This window comes from Paroedura picta, chromosome 6, assembly GCF_049243985.1.
Source record: "Paroedura picta isolate Pp20150507F chromosome 6, Ppicta_v3.0, whole genome shotgun sequence".
Taxonomy (NCBI): domain Eukaryota; kingdom Metazoa; phylum Chordata; class Lepidosauria; order Squamata; family Gekkonidae; genus Paroedura; species Paroedura picta.
In genome coordinates, this window is record NC_135374.1 from 110,450,175 (window position 1) to 110,468,971 (window position 18,797).

The 18,797-nt window shown below is 42.2% G+C and overlaps 1 protein-coding gene and 1 pseudogene across 1 annotated transcript in view; both read left to right on the forward strand.

Annotated features, from left to right (window-relative positions):
- Nucleotides 1-18,797, forward strand: part of HS6ST3 (heparan sulfate 6-O-sulfotransferase 3) — a 236,328-nt gene that overhangs the window by 72,266 nt on the left and 145,265 nt on the right. The window lies entirely within an intron of this gene.
- LOC143840518 (uroplakin-3a pseudogene) lies at nt 12,239-13,098 on the forward strand (annotated as a pseudogene).

An 18,797-nucleotide genomic window follows, 5' to 3' on the forward strand; every position in this document is an offset into this window, starting at 1 on the left:
AACTAGAAAGATTTAAATGGTGCTTGCTGCATGCTACTGCACAGCAGCAATAGGACAATTGTGTACATGTTTTAAACTTTGGACATCCCTTCCCCCACATCACAAGTGATTTAGAAAAGTGTGTCTTTAAGGTTGTAGCTGCAGAAAAACAAAATAGTGGTGCACAGAATCCAAAGTCAAGATTAAAATATTACTGCTCTGAAAATCTGCTGCAAATTGTACATGCACAGAGAACAGCCGAATCCTGTATCATCCTGACCAGAAGTTCTAAAATGGTGCATAGCACTATAGTCAACAGTGCTTTTAAATCACTTCTATTTACTGATTGATTTGGGTTTTGGCAGTCTAGAGGCCTGTGTCAGAGAAAACCAATTGCAGCAAACATTTAATTGCATTATGTTTCCTAAAATGTCTACTCTTTTGACCTGGTTTAAATCGCAGTATCTCATTCCATCACCTGCAATGTACCCATAAACTTGTTTCCATGATGGTATGAGTTCTGTAAAACCAGTTTCCTGTGACTGTCTCATTAAAAAAAAAAAACAGCACTAGTCAAAGAAGCTATCATAACAGCTTTTTACAAGCAAAATCAATAGTTAATAGTTTCAGATTAAGATTAGTTTTTTCCCTAGAGTACTGATTATTTTAAGTAGCGCCGTAAAAAGAATTACTATATTTAAGCAATTGGAAAGCATCTCTGTATAATTTTTGTATGTTTTGTAATGCAGATTTCTTATTAAAGTAGTCCTGCCAGTAAACCTTAAAATATTATAGAATTATTTTACCATGAAATTAGTTTTCTCAGTGACTAGCTTAGCTGAATCCTCCATTTTGATATATGCTGGGATATTAAATGGAAGGCAGTGCCAGTACCAGCTATTTTTGTAAGCTTCTGCAAAATCTGTTCTGCTGCAGACCTTGCTCATATAGAGTGCAGTTAGCCAGGCCTTCCACTTCTCAAGGTAAGTCTTAATTCACCAATTCTACTATCAGAACATGTTTACATATTTATTAACCAGTGGAAGTGTAGAAGGGGAATTTTCAGTATCAGGAAGTACAAAGCGACAAGGTTTTTCTGTACATTACTCAACCAGACTTAACATCTCGCCCTGTGAATATTCCTGGTGAATAAGTTTTCCATCCAACTTAAAAAGTTGGATCCAGGCTTTTAAATGACTGTGTTAAAAGAAGCACATAGATACAGTGTTCTAGATTAGGAATAAAACCTTTTTCATCTTTCAGAATTCTGGCCATTTAATCAAGGTTTTTGTGTTCACATGAACCCATGAAGCTGCCTAATCCTGAGTCAGACCATTGTTCTATCTAGGTCAGTGCTGTGTCCTCTGACTAGTCGTGACTCTTCATGTTCTCCGTCAGAAGTTGTTCACATCCCCAACTGCCAGGTTCTTTTAATTGGGGATGTCACTAACTCAACTATGGACATTTTGCATGCAAAGATGACGTTCTACGCTTGATGCATTGCCCTTTTGCAAAATGCTACATACCAAAATGATATAAAATTGGCCAAAGGTTTTGGTTCTACCAACTTTAGAGGAGTTGGTTGTGGGAAATTTGAAGTACACTTTAGCTCACAGATTTCGCTCAAATAAAAAAAAGTGATACTCAAGAAAAACAACTAGTGAGACAATGAATTAAAACCTCAAGACTCTATTATCGCATATTTGTCCCAGAGGCACTGGTCATCCTGTTTGGCCCAAATGAAAAATGATGTCGTGGAATTAGGTCCTAGGAGCATAGAGAGTTTTGTGAGTAGAAACAACTACCTTCGCTTTTGACCCTGCCTTGCACTGTTAACTAGAGTTTCTGTAAGACCTCCATATAATGAGTTTCTTTTGTGCAATATATGGGATTACTCCAAACATTGCTAGGAATTTTAAGGGTTCTTCTACCACCTGTGGAGAAGGGAGAATTATATTGATCATCAGTTGGGTTCTTTATATTCACAGTGTATGTTCTGAGCAAGTGCCTGGACTCTGAAAGCTTAGTGTAAATAAGACTGATGTGCTATTGGCTCATAATGCTGATCATCAAAGTTTAAAGAGTTAATTGTGGGTGGGTTTGATTTCTCCCTTAATGAGCAAGTTTACAAGTTGGGTGTGTAATTAAATCCTGATGATGGAGACTGAGATGTTTTATGTGGCATGGTAGCACAATTTCCAGATATAGTTGATAATGCTAGCTGTAGTCTTTCCTTGAAAGGTGAGATTGGACTAGTGTTATTCATGCTTTGATCATATTCTGGTAATCTAATCTGTAATTACTGTAATTTTTATTTGAGTGTATCCTTGAAGAGTTCAGAATTTTAATAAATAATTCAGAACAGAGCAGCGAAATTGTTAAGCAGCATAGACTATAATGAAAACAATTTAGCAGCACCAAAATAACATGGTCTCCCAATATATACAAGCCGTCATAAAAGTAGATAAACAGAGAGAAAAAATAAAAATCCAACCAAAACAATCAATAGACTGCTTTCAAGTTGCAACTCGGTGATGCATTCAGTCAGTGGAAGAACTGTGGAGAAGGCAGTATGATGTTCAGCTGCCAACTCACTGCCGGATCTATGCTCTGGTTACCACATGCCCTATTTGAAAAGAAGGCCTTTGAAGATCTTAAATGGCAACGACAAGGGAGAAGATGACCCTTCAGGTATCTTGCCACCCTACACTTTATGGTTGTAAAGGCAAGACTGATGGCCCAGAAGCAAACTAGCAGCAAACATAGCTGTTTTATAGTCAGTATAAGATGTGTTATTTAAGGTGATTTTAGCTTTGCATTCTTTTTTCTGGTTTTAGATTTTATTGTGAAGTATGTTATAGATCATGTTGTGAATGCTCTTTTTTGTATTTAATGTTTATTAAACAAAAGATTTAAAAAGTAAATGTTTAAAAGAAAGTATTTTTCTCTTGTTAGTCACTGTTTTGCCTCGAATTTGTTGCCCAAGGTTTTGGATTTTTTTTTTTAGATTTCTAAATCTAATCAGAAGGAAGAGGAACAGAAAAAACCCAAATTTATTGTTAAAGGAAAGCATAGAGCGCTAAGACCCAACTAGGCAATACAGCTGATCATCTTTTAGGGTGCATTTTTGTCTCCTACTTCTGATGCGTGCTGGAAGCAAATTTGACCTGGAAACAGGAAAAACCCAATCTCCTGCTATCCTGTGAGGTTTTCAGCTAATAAAACGAGTGAAATACCCAGAATAATTTCCCTGGGTAGTTGCTGTCTGACACAGTAGTCATTAAGTAGATGTGCAGAAGAGTCCGGCCAACCAACTGCTTGATTTATCTGCTGGAGTTCAAAAACATATGGGCCTACAGAATTATAGTTATCCAGTGGAGAGCCTGTGAGCATCTCTAATTGTGAGGAAGGCATTTATTATACTTTATGGATGTATATGAATATGTACTGAAATCTGCAACATAAACTACTGTCTGAGAAAATATGTGGAAACATAATAAATTGAAACATAATAAAACATTTGCATCTGGGTATATGCATGTATCAGGGAGGCTTTATAAAATGTAGCTTCATATAAAACCAATGTTGCCAGAAATGATTGCTTTATAACTTCAGTCAAAGGAAATGTGACACAAGCCATATTTTATCCTTCATTTGTGGATGGTAATATGGCACTGATTGGGGCACTCTGTATTTTTGTTGTGGAACATCTACTGGTGCAGTCCCCCAAATGGAAGTCTATGGACGTGATGTCCATAGCCCTGCCCCCAAGGACCGCGCCAGTGGATGGACTGCTGCAGTGGTGCCAGAGCAATGAGGCGCACTCAATGCTCTGGCATCATTGCCACGGCCAGTCTTCCAAAGCCACTCCTATCTGGAGAGTGGAAGCAGCCTTGGGAGACTGGCGGGGGCAGGGGCAGCCCAGCAACGTCTCTGAGGCCGCCCACACACTCCGGAGAGCGGGGCTGGCTTTGGGAGACTGGCAGGGGTGGACCCAGCCCAAACAGCAGGTAAGGAGAGGGGGAGGGGACAGGGAGGAGGAGGGAGGGGACAGGGTACAAGGATTCTTCTACCTTATGTGGATGTTCGACATAAGGGGCAAGAATCTTGGTTGGTAGATGTCAAAGGTGGCCCAAAATGTCAAAGGGTTGCTGCTAAGGATTGGGCATGGCAAAGTATTTTGTATATATTCAGAGACATTATAATCTACTAAATATTAAGCCCGCTGTGGCCAAAATACAGCAGGCCCTAGCATGATGGGTGGGTGGAGGGATGGGGCAAAGGAAGGAGGAAAAGGAGAAAGAGAGACAGAAAGAAAGGGAGGAAGATAGAGACAGAAGAAGAGGGAGAGAAACAGGTAGCCAGAAAGAGGCAGATGGAAGAGAGGGAGGAAGGGAGGAAGGGAAAAACAAAGGGAATGCTAGGAGGAAAAGAAGGACAAAGGGAATGCTGGGAGGAAGGGAGGAACAGAGTAAGGTAGGTGGCCTTGGGACCTTCTGCTGGGCCCAGGGGCAGGCTCGGCTGCCCCAGGGCCCGGCAGAAGGCCCCGGACGGAGACGGTGGGCTCTGTGGCCTACTGCCGGGCCCAGGAGCAGTCACGGCTGCTCCAGGGCCCGGCAGAAGGCTCGGGAAGGCGGCGGCAGGCTTTGAGGCCTACTGCCAGGCCCAGGAGCAGTCTCGGCTGCTCCAGGGCCCGGCAGAAGGCTCGGGAAGGCGGCGGCAGGCTTTGAGGCCTATTGCCGGGCCCAGGAGCAGTTTCGGCTGATCCAGGGCCCGGCAGAAGGCTCGGGACGGCCGGAGTGGGCTTTGTGGCCTTCTGCCTGGGCCAAGGGCAGGCAAGCCTGCCCCAAGGCCCGGCAGAAGGCTCTGTGGGCAAGGGGAAGCCGGCCGGAGGACTTACTGCTGGGGAAGGCTTCTTCCTCTGAGCGGCGACTCTCCGGCCGGGCCAGGCGAGGCTGGGCCAACCAGCCAATGGGGAGCCGAGCCCATTGGCTGCTTGGCCCCCGAGTGACACTCGGAGGGCCCAATCAGGAGCCGCTTCGCGGCTCCTGATTGGGCCCTCCGAGTTTTTATCACGGACAGGGCCCGCCCTAACTCCTCCCTACTCGTCCTTACTCCTTTATTCCTCCTGCTCCTCCAGAGCGGGGGGGGGGGAGGTTTAAAGATTCCTGTTGCCAAAAATCCTGGATTTAAACATTTAAAAGTAGGTTATAGGGTTACTGCTTAGCTTCTTGCTTGTCTTTTTTCAGCTCCTTAGAGGCGGAAGAGATTAAGAGGGAAAAGATCTTGGGGTTGCAGCGGTGTAAAAAGCAAACTCTATGTTAGGGATTATTAGGGAAGGGATTGAAAATAAAATGGCTGATATTGTAGTGCGTCTGTTTATATCTTTAGTGCAGCTTCATATAGAACATTGTATACAATTCTGGTCACCATATCACAAAAAGTAAATAGAGGAAATGCAAAGGGGAAAGCAAGATTCATGTCATCCAAGTCTCAATTTACAAATCAGGGCTTTGGACAATTACAGCCCACATACATCATATGTAACAACAGAGGCCCTGTGACCTCATTGAACAGTGCATATCTGTGGCAGGTATGGCACATGCCACAGGTGCCACTTGATGGGAAGTGCCACTGAGCAGTTTCTGTTAAAGTCAGACAAGCCATCCTTGATTAGTGAAAAAAGAATTTTCTTCAGATCAATCCTTGATTATCAAACTAGAAAGAGAATGTACTGAAAACATGACTTTACATCAGTGAAAGCAAGGAAGGTACAGTTATAATTTTCATGTAGTTGCATGTAGTGACATAATTTGTTAATTAAAAGATTAACAAGTTTGACTTTCACTTACCACAACCCATAAGGACTCCAAAACATAACTTGATGCGCTAACATCACCCAGAAGTGACATGGGCACATCAGAGTCATCAGAAGGTGCTTGCTATAAGCACTAATTTCCTTCGATATCCTCCTGCCATTATATAACCTGGCAAGATAGCTCTCCAGACCTCTCTTCCAACCAGTGTTCCTCCGTTTACCCACCCTCCCAACTCCTTAGAAAGTTCAATACTCTCCCTCTAGGCCTTTTTCGCTTGTGCAGAATCTGCCTTTGGCCCATTATGCACGGCCGCCGAAACGGCGATTTCGGGTCACATGGAAAACGCGGAGGGGGAAGACGCGACGCATACCGGTTATACACGGGGCGGGGCGCGACGGCGGCAAAACCCAGAGTAACTGATTATGCACGCGCCGATCCGGGCGCCGCTTCTGGTTGCGCCCCGCTCACCCGGAAGCTGCGCTTTCTTCCGCGTTTCACTGACGCGGCTTTTTCGGCGGCATGCACCGAAGCTGCAGCCGGTTGCAGCCGGCTCCGTGCGTTATCCGTGATTTTAGTCGCTGCCATTCTACCCCGAATGTGCGCTAAAACCCCCGTGCATAATGGGTCTTTGATAGGCGATCAGGATTTAAAGGATCTAAGACCTGTAGCAATAAGACCCTCAGGTACAATCATGGCTACAATCCCCTATAAGCCCCATAAAGCTTTTTGAAGAAACAGGTTCTGTTAGGGTTCCAAAACAAGCTTCCAAAGGGAACTTCTGGAAATACTTCACATGTGTCATTATTTTTTATTTATTATTATATTTATAGCCCATCACTTCCACACAGTGAGTCATGGCGGGTAACAATAATTTCCCACAGTAAAACCCCCATAAACATACACCCCATTAAAACCCACCCTTGGTTGTGAAGAAACTCCATCCCTCCAGCTCCAGAGACTTCTTAAAGCTGTCTTGGGACAAACCCAAGGGTAGCCTCTTTACCTGGTTTTCTCAGAGAGGGGCCCAGAATTTATTCCCCCTGGCCTCAACCATAGAACTTGCGGAAGAGCTCCGTTTTGCAGAACTTAGAATGTTCCATCGGGGCCCTCAGCATTCTAGTTAGTTGGGAACTCCAGAGTTTTTAGCTGTCTGAGGGGCAGCTTATAGCTTATTTAATTTAATCTTTACATTATTACTATTACTATTATTATTACTATTGTTATTATTATTATTATTATTACTACTACTACTACTATTCCCCCTTCAAGGATCGCTGCCTTGTTGTGGCAAGGGGGCTTGCGTAGTTCAGTGAAGCTATGAGCTATACCGTGCAGGGCCACCCAAGACGGACAGGTCATAGCTGAGAGCTCTGACAAAAGGTGATCCACTGGAGAAGGAAATGGCAAACCACTCCAGTATCTTTGCCATGAAAACTCTATGGACAGTTCCAATAGGCATAACGATATGACGCTGGAAGATGAGCCCCTCAGGTCGGAAGGTGTCCAATATGCTACTGGGGATGAGCAGACGGCTAGTACGAGTAGCGCCAGAATGAATGAAGCGGCTGGGCCAAAGCCGAAAGGACGCTCAGTTGTGGAAGTAACTGGTGGCGAAAAGACAGTCCGATGCTGTAAAGATTTTTATTCCATAGGAACCTGGAATGTCAGATCCATGAATCAAGGCAAGCTGGACGTGGTTAAACAAGAAATGACAAGACTGAACATCGACATTTTAGGAATCAGTGAACTAAAATGGACAGGAATGGGTGAATTTAATTCAGATGACCATCAGGTATACTACTGTGGACAAGAATCTCGCAGAAGAAATGGAGTAGCCTTCATAATCAATAAGAGAGTAGGAAAAGCAGTCTTGGGATACAATCCCCAAAATGACAGAATGATCTCAGTTCGAATCCAAGGCAAACCATTCAACATCACAGTGATTCAGGTCTACGCCCCAACCACTGCTGCTGAAGAGGATGAAGTTGATCAGTTCTATGAAGCCCTACAACACCTTCTAGAAGCAACGCCCAAAAATGATGTGCTTATCATCTTGGGGGATTGGAATGCTAAAGTAGGAAGCCAAAAGATAACCGGGATAACAGGCAAGTTTGGCCTTGGAGTACAAAATGAAGCAGGGCACAGGCTGGTAGAATTTTGTCAAGAGAATACAATGGTCATAGCAAACACTCTTTTCCAGCAACCCAAGAGACGACTCTACACATGGACATCACCAGACGGTCAACACAGAAATCAGATTGACTATGTGCTCTGCAGCCAAAGATGGAAAAGTTCTATCCACTCAATAAAAACAAGACCAGGAGCTGATTGTGGTTCAGATCATGAGCTTCTTGTTGCAAAATTTAGGCTTAAATTGAAGAAAGTAGGGAAAAGCACTAGGCCACTCAGGTATGAACTAAATCATATCCCCGACGAATACACAGTGGAGGTGACAAATAGATTTAAGGAATTAGATCTGATAGACAGAGTGCCTGAAGAACTATGGATGGAGGTTCGCAACATTGTACAAGAGGTAGCAACTAAAACCATCCCAAAGAAAAAGAAATGCAAGAAATCAAAATGGCTGTCTGAGGAAGCTTTACAAATAGCTAAGGAGAGAAGGGAAGTGAAAGGCAAGGGAGAAAGAGAAAGATACACCCAATTGAATGCAGAATTCCAGAGAAAAGCTAGAAGAGATAAGAATGCCTTCTTAAATGAACAGTGCAAACAAATAGAAGAAAACAATAGAATGGGGAGGACCAGAGATCTTTTCAAGAAAATTGGAGATATGAAGAAAACGTTTCATGCAAAGATGGGTATGATAAGGGACCAAAATGGTAGGGACCTCACAGAAGCAGAAGAGATTAAACAAAGGTGGCAAAATTATACAGAAGAACTATACAAGAGCGAGCTTAACATCCCTGATGACCACAATGGGGTAGTTACTGACCTGGAGCCAGACATCCTGGAATGTGAAGTCAAATGGGCCTTAGGAAGTCTGAGCAACAATAAAGCTAGTGGTGGTGACAGCATTCCAGTTGAACTATTCAAAATCCTAAAGGACGATGCAGTAAAAGTGCTACACTCAATATGCCAGCAAATTTGGAAAACTCAACAATGGCCACAGGATTGGAAAAGGTCAGTTTACATTCCAATCCCAAAGAAGGGCAATGCCAAAGAATGTTCAAACTACCGGACCATTGCACTAATTTCTCATGCTAGCAAAGTTATGCTCAAAATCCTACAAGCTAGGCTCCAGCAATATGTGGACCGAGAACTTCCAGAAGTACAGGCAGGATTTCGAAGAGGCAGAGGAACTAGAGATCAAATTGCCAACATACGCAGGATCATGGAGAAAGCCAGGGAGTACCAGAAGAACGTCTACTTCTGCTTCATTGACTATGCTAAAGCCTTTGATTGTGTGGAGCACAAGAAATTGTGGCAAGTTCTTAAAGAGATGCTAATACCAGAGCATCTTATTTGTCTCTTGAGAAATTTATATGCAGGTCAAGAAGCAACAGTGAGAACTGAACATGGAATCACTGACTGGTTCAAAATTGAGAAAGGAGTTCGGCAAGGCTGTATACTGTCGCCTTGCCTATTTAACTTGTATGCAGAGCACATCATGAGAAATGCGGGATTAGAGGAGTCACAAATTGGGATCAAGATTGCAGGGAGAAATATCAACAACCTCAGATATGCAGATGATACCACTCTAATGGCAGAAAGTGAAGAGGAACTAAAGAGCCTGTTGATGCGGGTGAAGGAGGAGAGTGCAAAAGTTGGCTTGAAACTCAACATCAAGAAAACAAAGATCATGGCATCCGGCCCTCTCAATTCCTGGCAAATAGAAGGGGAAGAAATGGAGATAGTGACAGATTTTATTTTCCTGGGCTCCAAGATCACTGCAGATGGGGACTGCAGCAAAGAAATTAAAAGACGCTTGCTCCTGGGGAGGAAAGCTATGGCAAATCTAGACAGCATCCTAAAAAGCAGAGACATCACCCTGCCAACAAAAGTGCGTTTAGTCAAGGCTATGGTCTTCCCAGTTGCAATGCATGGCTGCGAAAGTTGGACCATAAGGAAGGCCGAGCGTCAAAGAATTGAGGCTTTTGAACTCTGGTGCTGGAGAAGACTCTTGCGAGTCCCTTGGACTGCAAGGCGAACAAACCGGTCAGTCCTAGAGGAGATCAGCCCTGACTGCTCTTTAGAAGGCCAGATCCTGAAGATGAAACTCAAATACTTTGGCCACCTCATGAGAAGGAAGGACTCCCTGGAGAAGAGCCTAATGCTGGGAGCGATCGAGGGCAAAAGAAGAAGGGGACGACAGAGAATGAGGTGGCTGGATGGAGTCACTGAAGCAGTAGGTGCAAATTTAAATGGACTCCGGGGAATGGTAGAGGACAGGAAGGCCTGGAGGATCATTGTCCATGGGGTCGCGATGGGTCGGACACGACTTCGCACATAACAACAACAACAACTACTACTATTATTCAATTTATTTCCCACCACACCTGAGACCAGCTCGTGGTGGGTTACAAAACGTCCTATAAAAAACTCCATTAAAACCTAATTAAAGTGGACAGCAAAATCACAGTAGAACAGAACAACATGGCAATGAGACCTCCAAACTCCCCAGCCAATGGGATGGACAGAGCAGTCAGGATGACAGGCACTGCATATCTAATTATTTAACATTTGTTGTCACATATTCATTTTCTCAATACTTGAATATTGATGTAACTTTAAGCTTGTGGCTACATGTAAGAATTGTATTTTCAAAAAACACCATGGAATTAATAAGAAAATATTAGCATTACACTCCAAAAGGTATAGTGAAGGCGCAAGAATGGTCACTAATGTAGTAAAAGTGACAAACTGAAGTCTTATTCATGTGCTGCAGCTGATGAATTCTTGACATGCGTTATTAACTCTTACACATTTCCTTGTAAACTTGTGCTGTTTATGAGAATTGATATGTTCAGCTAGTAAGAAATTATATCATATATGGTGACCTAATAATGCCTCTTAGTATAGATTCAGTATTAGTCTGAAGCAACAGAACAAAGTTCAAGCCCAATGGCACTAAATTTTAAAATTTGGAAAAAAAACTTTGTTGGACTTAAAGGTGCCACTGGACTCATATTTTATTCTCTTATTACGTTTGTCAAGGTACAAGGTTTTGAGGTGCTTTTTCAGGTGTGACAAAGGGAGCTTTGACTTAGACGCTTAAACCCGATAATCTCGTTGGTCTCTCGGGTGCTATTGTTCTACTGCAGACTAACGTAGCGACCCTCTGAAACCTACTTAATACGTGTTATTGCTGATAAGGTGATTACATGCTTCTGACTGGTAGGTAATTCTGCAGTAAATATAGTCATGTATTACTGCAGCAGGTTCTTTCCTCAGAATTAGCCAAAGGAATATCTAGACACTACAGAAGATATTACCATTTTAAAAAAAGATTAACTCCTTCACTTTAAAATGAACATCTTACAGATCTCTAATTATAGATATAAGTGCTTAAAAGAGGTTGTAGTTTGAAGATGGGAGCACAGTTGTTATCAGTGGTCATTTCCAAGTTACCCATTTTTTTTAGGGAAGAGAGGAAATGCAGATGATGGTTCTAATCCAGAAATGGTGATAGGATTGAATATATCACTATACTATAGAAACAAACATAGCTGGTAGAAACAGCAAAGCTCTTCTATTGGCCTTCTTATACTAACTCCCCTTGGACTTTTTTCTAGATTGCACTGTGACCAGCCCGTTGAAGAAGGGGAAGGAAGAGAGTGAAATTTCTCTATAAGTTCTTTATCGGGCCCCTCCCTACTGAGTAGATTCACCACTGATGGTAGTGGGGAAATTATTCCTATTTTCTTGCTTTCTCTAGGAAGACTCTAAAAACCTTTGGTTTTTTTTTTAAAGGAATCAAACTTGTTTAAACAACAGAACAGATAGCTATATATAAACTTTGCACTTAGGCAACATTACTATGAATCTGCACATTTTATTACTACTACATGTTTCATTTATTCTTTTTTAGATTGTGCAATTTGGGGGAGGCACGTGTATTTGTGCACTTGTAAGAGCTATATAAATAAAGTAAATTTGTTTATTAAACCCCTAAAACAACAGCCTCTTGTGGCACAGAGTGGTAAGGCAGCAGACATGCTGTCTGAAGCTCTGCCCATGAGGTTGGGAGTTCGATCCCAACAGCCGGCTCAAGGTTGACTCAGCCTTCCATCCTTCCGAGGTCGGTAAAATGAGTACCCAGCTTGCTGGGCGGTAAACGGTAATGACTGGGGAAGGCACTGGCAAACCACCCCGTATTGAGTCTGCCATTAAAACGCTAGAGGGTGTCACCCCAAGGGTCAGACATGACTCTGTGCTTGCACAGGGGATACCTTTACTTTAAAGCAATGTAGTCGAGGTTTTACATGGAATTGGCTGGGAGATGTAAGAAGTCTCAGCCTGCCCAGATTCTGAGGACTCAGATTTTAAACCCAAAGTTTGCCACAAACAAAATCCAACTCCCAGCACAGTCACTTTAGAGAAGCCATTCTGTGTGTTTGGTGGCTCAGTGTCAAAAAGGACTTCCTACGAAGCACATCTGTATGTCACAGTTGACTCTGGGATGACTTTAAACATCTCTGTGATGGACAGTGGCAAGAAGCCTCTCAGTGCTTCTTTCAAACAAACAAGTGGAGGGGTTTGTTCAAAACCCTCAGGGCACACAAAGCTGCAACATTTAATATTTCCCATTGTGCATCTCCTAAACTGTCTGATACCGTGGATGCAGCCAAAAACACCTGCTGTCCTGACCCAGTATCTAATCAGAGTTGGTGATGACTCAGATTGTCTGTATGACCCGAATCTCCAAGAAGCATGTAATCCGCCCCTTTCTGAAGATACATCCTACAGAAATGCAGATGTTGCAAAAGACCAAACCACCTGATCTAATCCAATTAAACCCAACAAGTCGAAGCTGTCATCCTTCATCAATGCTTGGCCAGGCCAGAGGAGTGGTGGAATCATCTTCATTACTTTTCTCCTGAACATGCTGCTTATCGTAACTGCTGTAATTCTTACTGTGCTGGCATCTAGAGAGATTTCCATTGCAATCAGGTTTCATCCTCAAACTATCCAATGTGCTGACCTTCATGTACAAGAAATCTCTGTGTCAGATCACTGACTACTATTCCAGTTGTCTTCTGTTCCAAATTATTTGCCAACCAGTCCCCAAACAGTCCCATGGTTGGAAGTGAGGGCCCAATACATCATATTATATGTCAATAAATGCTAGGACAACAAACTGCTCCTGGAATCTTCTTTCTCTCAAACTCTTCTTAATGTGCTAGTAAACAGGTCCATTACAAACACCCCAGCCATAAGAATGGGCTGCCTTCTTGACTTCCCTTCCCTGCTGGCTGTAATCTCGGCCTCCATCGTCCATCCATTTGCCCCTGTTCTGTCTAGTTTACTTGATAAATATTCAGGGTGTTTCCCCACAAGGACCAATGTTGCCAATTGGTCCCACAAAGTGGAAATGCTATTTTTAAAAGTGCAATCTCAGCGTTACGCATACCTGCTTTTTTAGTGGAATCCAGTAGCATTTCATTCGTTTCCCACAGGTTTCCAGTCTTGCAAAAATCGCTAGACAGGAAGCGATTTTTCCTGTGCTTTGTCCTGCCCCTGGTCATCAGTCAAACGAACAGCAAATGGGTGGTTGTTATCATGCTCCGGGAAAGCCCCTTTCCCTTTAAGAAAAGTTAAAACACACACACACACACACACACACACTGCAATTAATATGTGTTAATTCGTTGCAATGGAGAGACCCATCTAGCTGATAGCTGGCGTGTGAGCTGGCGATTCATCATTACCACACTCCCCCGAATGAAAAGAAAAATCCCCCCCCAAGTACTTGGGGACTTAGGGGAGCTTTAAAGCACTTCTGCGGAGGGACTGTAGCCGGAGAAGCCTCGCTGGGTGAATGAAGGCTCGCCGGTTCGTTGCTTTCTGCTCGCTCTGAGAAAAAAAAATGGCGATCGCTTTGCCGGAAGTTCGGGGGAGGGACTTTGCTGGAACCGCAACAATGGGAACGCACAGGTCTTTTTCACTAGTGTTGCAGATTGTTTGCAAGAGTGTAGCGCTTTTCGGAGGGTGAATCCACTTTTCTCAATTTCCCTTTAAGCGCTACAACAAATCGCTTTTTGTGGGACTGTTTCAGGAGTGTGGCAGATTGTGTGCGACGTCTTGCAGAACTGCAAATTAGTAGTGTTTACAATTTGCAAGCCTGCTACATTGAAGTCGTGCGGAATGGCCCTCAGTTTGCTCCTCAGGTACATTAGCTTTTTCATTTTTTTTAAACCATGTGCTTAAGTCCCTTTCCTAATTTCAAAGAAAGGGAATACAACGATAAAATGTCAGATTTTCAAAAATTAATCCTTGTATGGTGAAAAGCTACATTTCTGGTCAACTGCTTACAGGTGCATAAACTGACCGGAAACATACAGTCCCTGAGACCAGAATATTGAGTCCACATGCCAGTACCAGTGGAGACTGCAAGCAGCAGGAGCAGCTTGTAACTTAATTTGCTAGGATATTACAATGGTGCTACAATACGATACGATAACATTTATTGTATGTAGCCAAAGGCCATTACAAAACACAATTAAAACGATATGGCACAAATATAAACAAATAAAACAATATTTCTCCAATATTGTGTACCTAAAAATGTAAACATGGACTACTAAGTTACAATAAAAGAGATAAAATGGTGTATCAAGGTGGAGGCTCCTGTAAAAATGCATTAGCTCGAATCTTCCTGGCAGCCAGAGCAAAAAGTGCCACCCTATAAGAGATATAGGGGTCGACATCTGATAACAGATAGGTGACTTTGTTAAAATCAGAAATAGGGTGAGAGTTTGGTAATAGCTTGGCAAGGAATTTGCCCCTGGGTTCGGAGTACAGGGGACAAGCCAAGACATAGTGGGGCAGGTCCTCCACAGATGGATTTCCACATATGCACAGGCGTTGGGCTGTGGGTATTCGGAGATATCGCCCAGAGAGCATGGCTGATGGCATCATTTCAAACCGCAAAGATGTTAGGGCCATTCTAAGATTACGTGTCGTTATATTTACTAAATATGATGCTCTGGAATGGTCTTTTTTAATTGTTTTATACCATGGATATTACAATAGAGGGAAATTATTAAAGGAACTGAATCATTTTAGTGAATTGGGCATTTAAAAATATAATCATTGGCTTCGATAAGGCAATCTTGAAGATGAATAAATTAAAATATTTTATTGAGGCTTCAGGTTTTGTTTCAGGATATTTCATTTTATTCTCTGTGTTGCTGGGGATGTGGAGACTGTTGAGCCATAGGGTCGGCAAGAGTTGGACATGACTGAATAGTTGCTGGGGTGGAAGGAATATTTTATTTATTTATTTATTTATTTATTTATTTATTCATTAATTATATTTATATACCGCCCTCCCCGGGAGCTCAGGGCGGTTTACATAAGAACAAACAATACATAAAACAATCTATAAACATGTGAATAACTTTACAATAATAACTAATGGTTGTAACCGTATAACAATGTAACAGTATAAATAATATAGACAATACAACAATGCAAGAATACAAACAGGTCCAGAGCATGTTGGTGAAATTCTGAGGGAGGGGCAGGGGGGGGAGCAGGGGCCTTTAAGTCGCTGTTGATTGCATCTGGTCTCAACCAAATGCCTGGCGGAAGAGCTTCTTTTTGCAGGCCCTGCAGAACTGTTTAAGCTCCGTCAGGACCCTAATCTCCTACGGGAGCTTGTTCCACCAGGTGGGGGCCAGAACAGAGAATGCTCTGGCCCTGGTTGAGACCAGGCAGACTTCTTTAGGGCTTCTTTATTTCTCTTCCTTCTATTCTAATGTCTGTTTGTATCAGTTTTCAGCAAGTGCACTTATGTTATAGGATAGTGTATTGTCGTGCTATATTCTGTACACTGGATAGTGTTTCTGTACACTTGCATATCATATACCCATTGTTGTGATTATAACCCAAATAGCATTTTAATGCAATTTTTATCAGAGTATACTATCAGTTTTTGAAAATGTTAAGCAAATGTTAAAGGAATCCCTTACTGACTCGTATCAGTAAGCTGCATATCCAAGGCAGTCTAGTAATATGGAAAAAAATCTAAATAACACTGAAGGTAAAGGCAGAATTTTCAGGATTTAAGAAACTAGGATGTAAAAAAAAGTTCTGATTCACTGTTTTATTTCAAGTCTTACAGTAATTAGAAAAGGAGGAGTGAAGAGACTCAAGAGATAAGTCAGGTTGGACCAGAGCATCGATGGAATTCTGTTGCGACTGTGTTGTCTGGAATTTGCTGCCAGGGGCTCATGGGAATTGAAGTCCATGAACATCTGGAGGACCGCAGGTTGACTACTCCTGGTCTACATGGTTGCCTCTGGTAGCTTAATATTAGAAAAACATGCCTTTTCTCCTTTGTTGATAACATAGATTATTTCTTTGCCTCTTCTTTGCTTGTGGTTATGCTTAGCTGCCATACACACCGGGGCTTTAAATCTTGATGGAAAGACACAGTTAACAGCTGACATATAAGATGATGATTTTGCAAATGGCTGAGAGTTCTTTACATTGTTGCTATAGAAACCAATTCAATTTTAAGTGTTACTGTGATGGTTTGCTTGCTCAGCTGTTCTCCCCAACATCCCCTTTGGAACTGTTTCTTGGCCCTTTTGAAATTTGTTACAGTCAAAGAAAATAGGGCAGCATGTTGTAAAACTAGAGCAATATTGAAGAAAAACATTGTCCGTTGGTATATTCTATTTTCAATGACTGAAAGAAACAAATAGACCTCTCTTGTCTCAAGGATCTTGAATGGTATCTTCTGGAAGCTTTGTCGTGTTCACCTCATGCCATGTTTTCATTGGCCCTTGGGCAAGAGGCTATCCTCCTAATCCTACATTGTTATGAGGCATGTGATAAGGAAGCTTTTACAAATTGTTTTCTCTTACAAGAGCATAATCAAAGCTAGCTTAAAACCATCTGACATAAGAGGGAAGGAGCTTCCGGTGCGATTCTCATTGCATGTTGTTTTGAAATCAGTGCCTGGATCAAAGAATTATGATATTCGGATAAATGAGATATCAGTTACTTATCATGGAATAGGAGAGGAGATGGTGGCCCTTTAAATGTCTTTGGGCCCTGCCAAATGCCTGACCCCGCCCATCACTGAGACCAGCCATTCATATAGCCTTGTATAGATATAGCAGAAGGAAGACATTTGTTAACTTTTACAATGAGCCTCCTTTAAAAAAAATAGCATCACAATAGGGTAACTTTTAAAGCCATATATTCAATCTAGTATTAGAGTGTTACTGGCTTATTTTAGACATAATATAAAATCATGGTTATTTTGTGAAACCAGGATTTGGTTAGAATCATGGCGTTTGAATGGGCTTCCAGGTCATCTAGTCCAACTCCCTGCAGAATGGAGGAAACTCACAGCTGCCTGTCCATGATTTACACATGATCATTGAAATCCTGGTTGCCCTTGAAAAATGTTGTTCTCATTTGCCTTCAGCTTGGCCATGCATTTCTGTAGTTAGAAAATATAAAGGGGATTTTTGGAGGGAAATCTGGGATTAAGAATTAATGTGTTTGTACAGTTATGTAGATCTATTGTTAAAGTTGTGGCTTATAAATCAAACTATGACTTCAGATTCTCATTTGACAAGTCTAATCATAATGATCAGAGTGGCCCATGTTCAAACATGACCTGAACCACAGTTTGGTGAAATCATATTTTCATGTTATGCCCGAATGGAAGTGCTAACAAATCACTAGGACATTGCAAGAACTTTGTAGGTAAAATGTTGATGTGAAAGAGAGCATTTGGAGACCTTCAGGTGTTCTCAGACACCTTCCTAATGTTTATTTATTTTTTTGATACCTACTCATTGCTATTCACCACTCTTTTGGCAGCTATATCTACCATATTTTTAAAACAGCATCTAAAAGCTACTGAGGCATGCAAGGAAACTGACATAAAATATGTTAAATTAGTTTGCTGTTTTCCCCCCTTCTGTCCTTCTTCCCAAAAGCTGTAATGTTAAATGTAAAACAGATGCCTTTACTATTGGCAACTCCCTTGTCCGAGATCACTTAATTTTGGAGAACCATCCTGAGCTGCAATAGGAATACAGGAGACTGATTAAGGAAAGCATCAGGATGAAAATTTTTAAAAGTTAAGTGCCTGGAAATATTTTTTAAATACATATTTGTTTGGGAGCTGGTAGAAGCAGAGGGAAGGGTTGAAAACCAGGAGAGTATTTTGTTGTGAAAAGAGTTTTATATTTGAAATCCTACCAAAACCATGGCCTACTGAATTATCATTCAGGGAGCCATATTCACTGGTATTTATTCAAGCTCAGAGATATTTTTCATCTCATATTCTGTGACTTAGCCAAGGTGAGATCTTGACAGAAATTGATTCAGAAGTATTATAGAGGGAGAAAATGTGTGTGTGTGTGTAAATTGCCATTAAGCTGCAGCTAATTTATGGTTTTTAAAGCAGGAGAATAACAGCAGTGGTTTTGTCATTACTTTTCTGGACTTCTTTGGTGGTCTCCAACCAAGTACTGACCTAGACCAACCCTGCTTAACTTCTGAGATACTTTGTCAGGATGTCCCCCCAAGCACCTCCTTGCAGAGCCCTCTCCCAGGTGGGCTGGAAACATGGGGGCTTGGCCAGGACAGCAGAACAGCCCTGCTACGCCCATGGGATCCATTCTGGCAGCTTGCAGGGCGGGCAGACTAGACAGACCCACAGGCAGCTTGTATGAGAGCAAAGAGCTGGTTCAGTGGGCGGGGCCAGGTTTGGAACATGCAAGGGCAGGAGAAACCCCAGAGGGCAGACAGATGAGAAAAGAGATAAATGCCAGGAGGGAAGACACAGGGAGG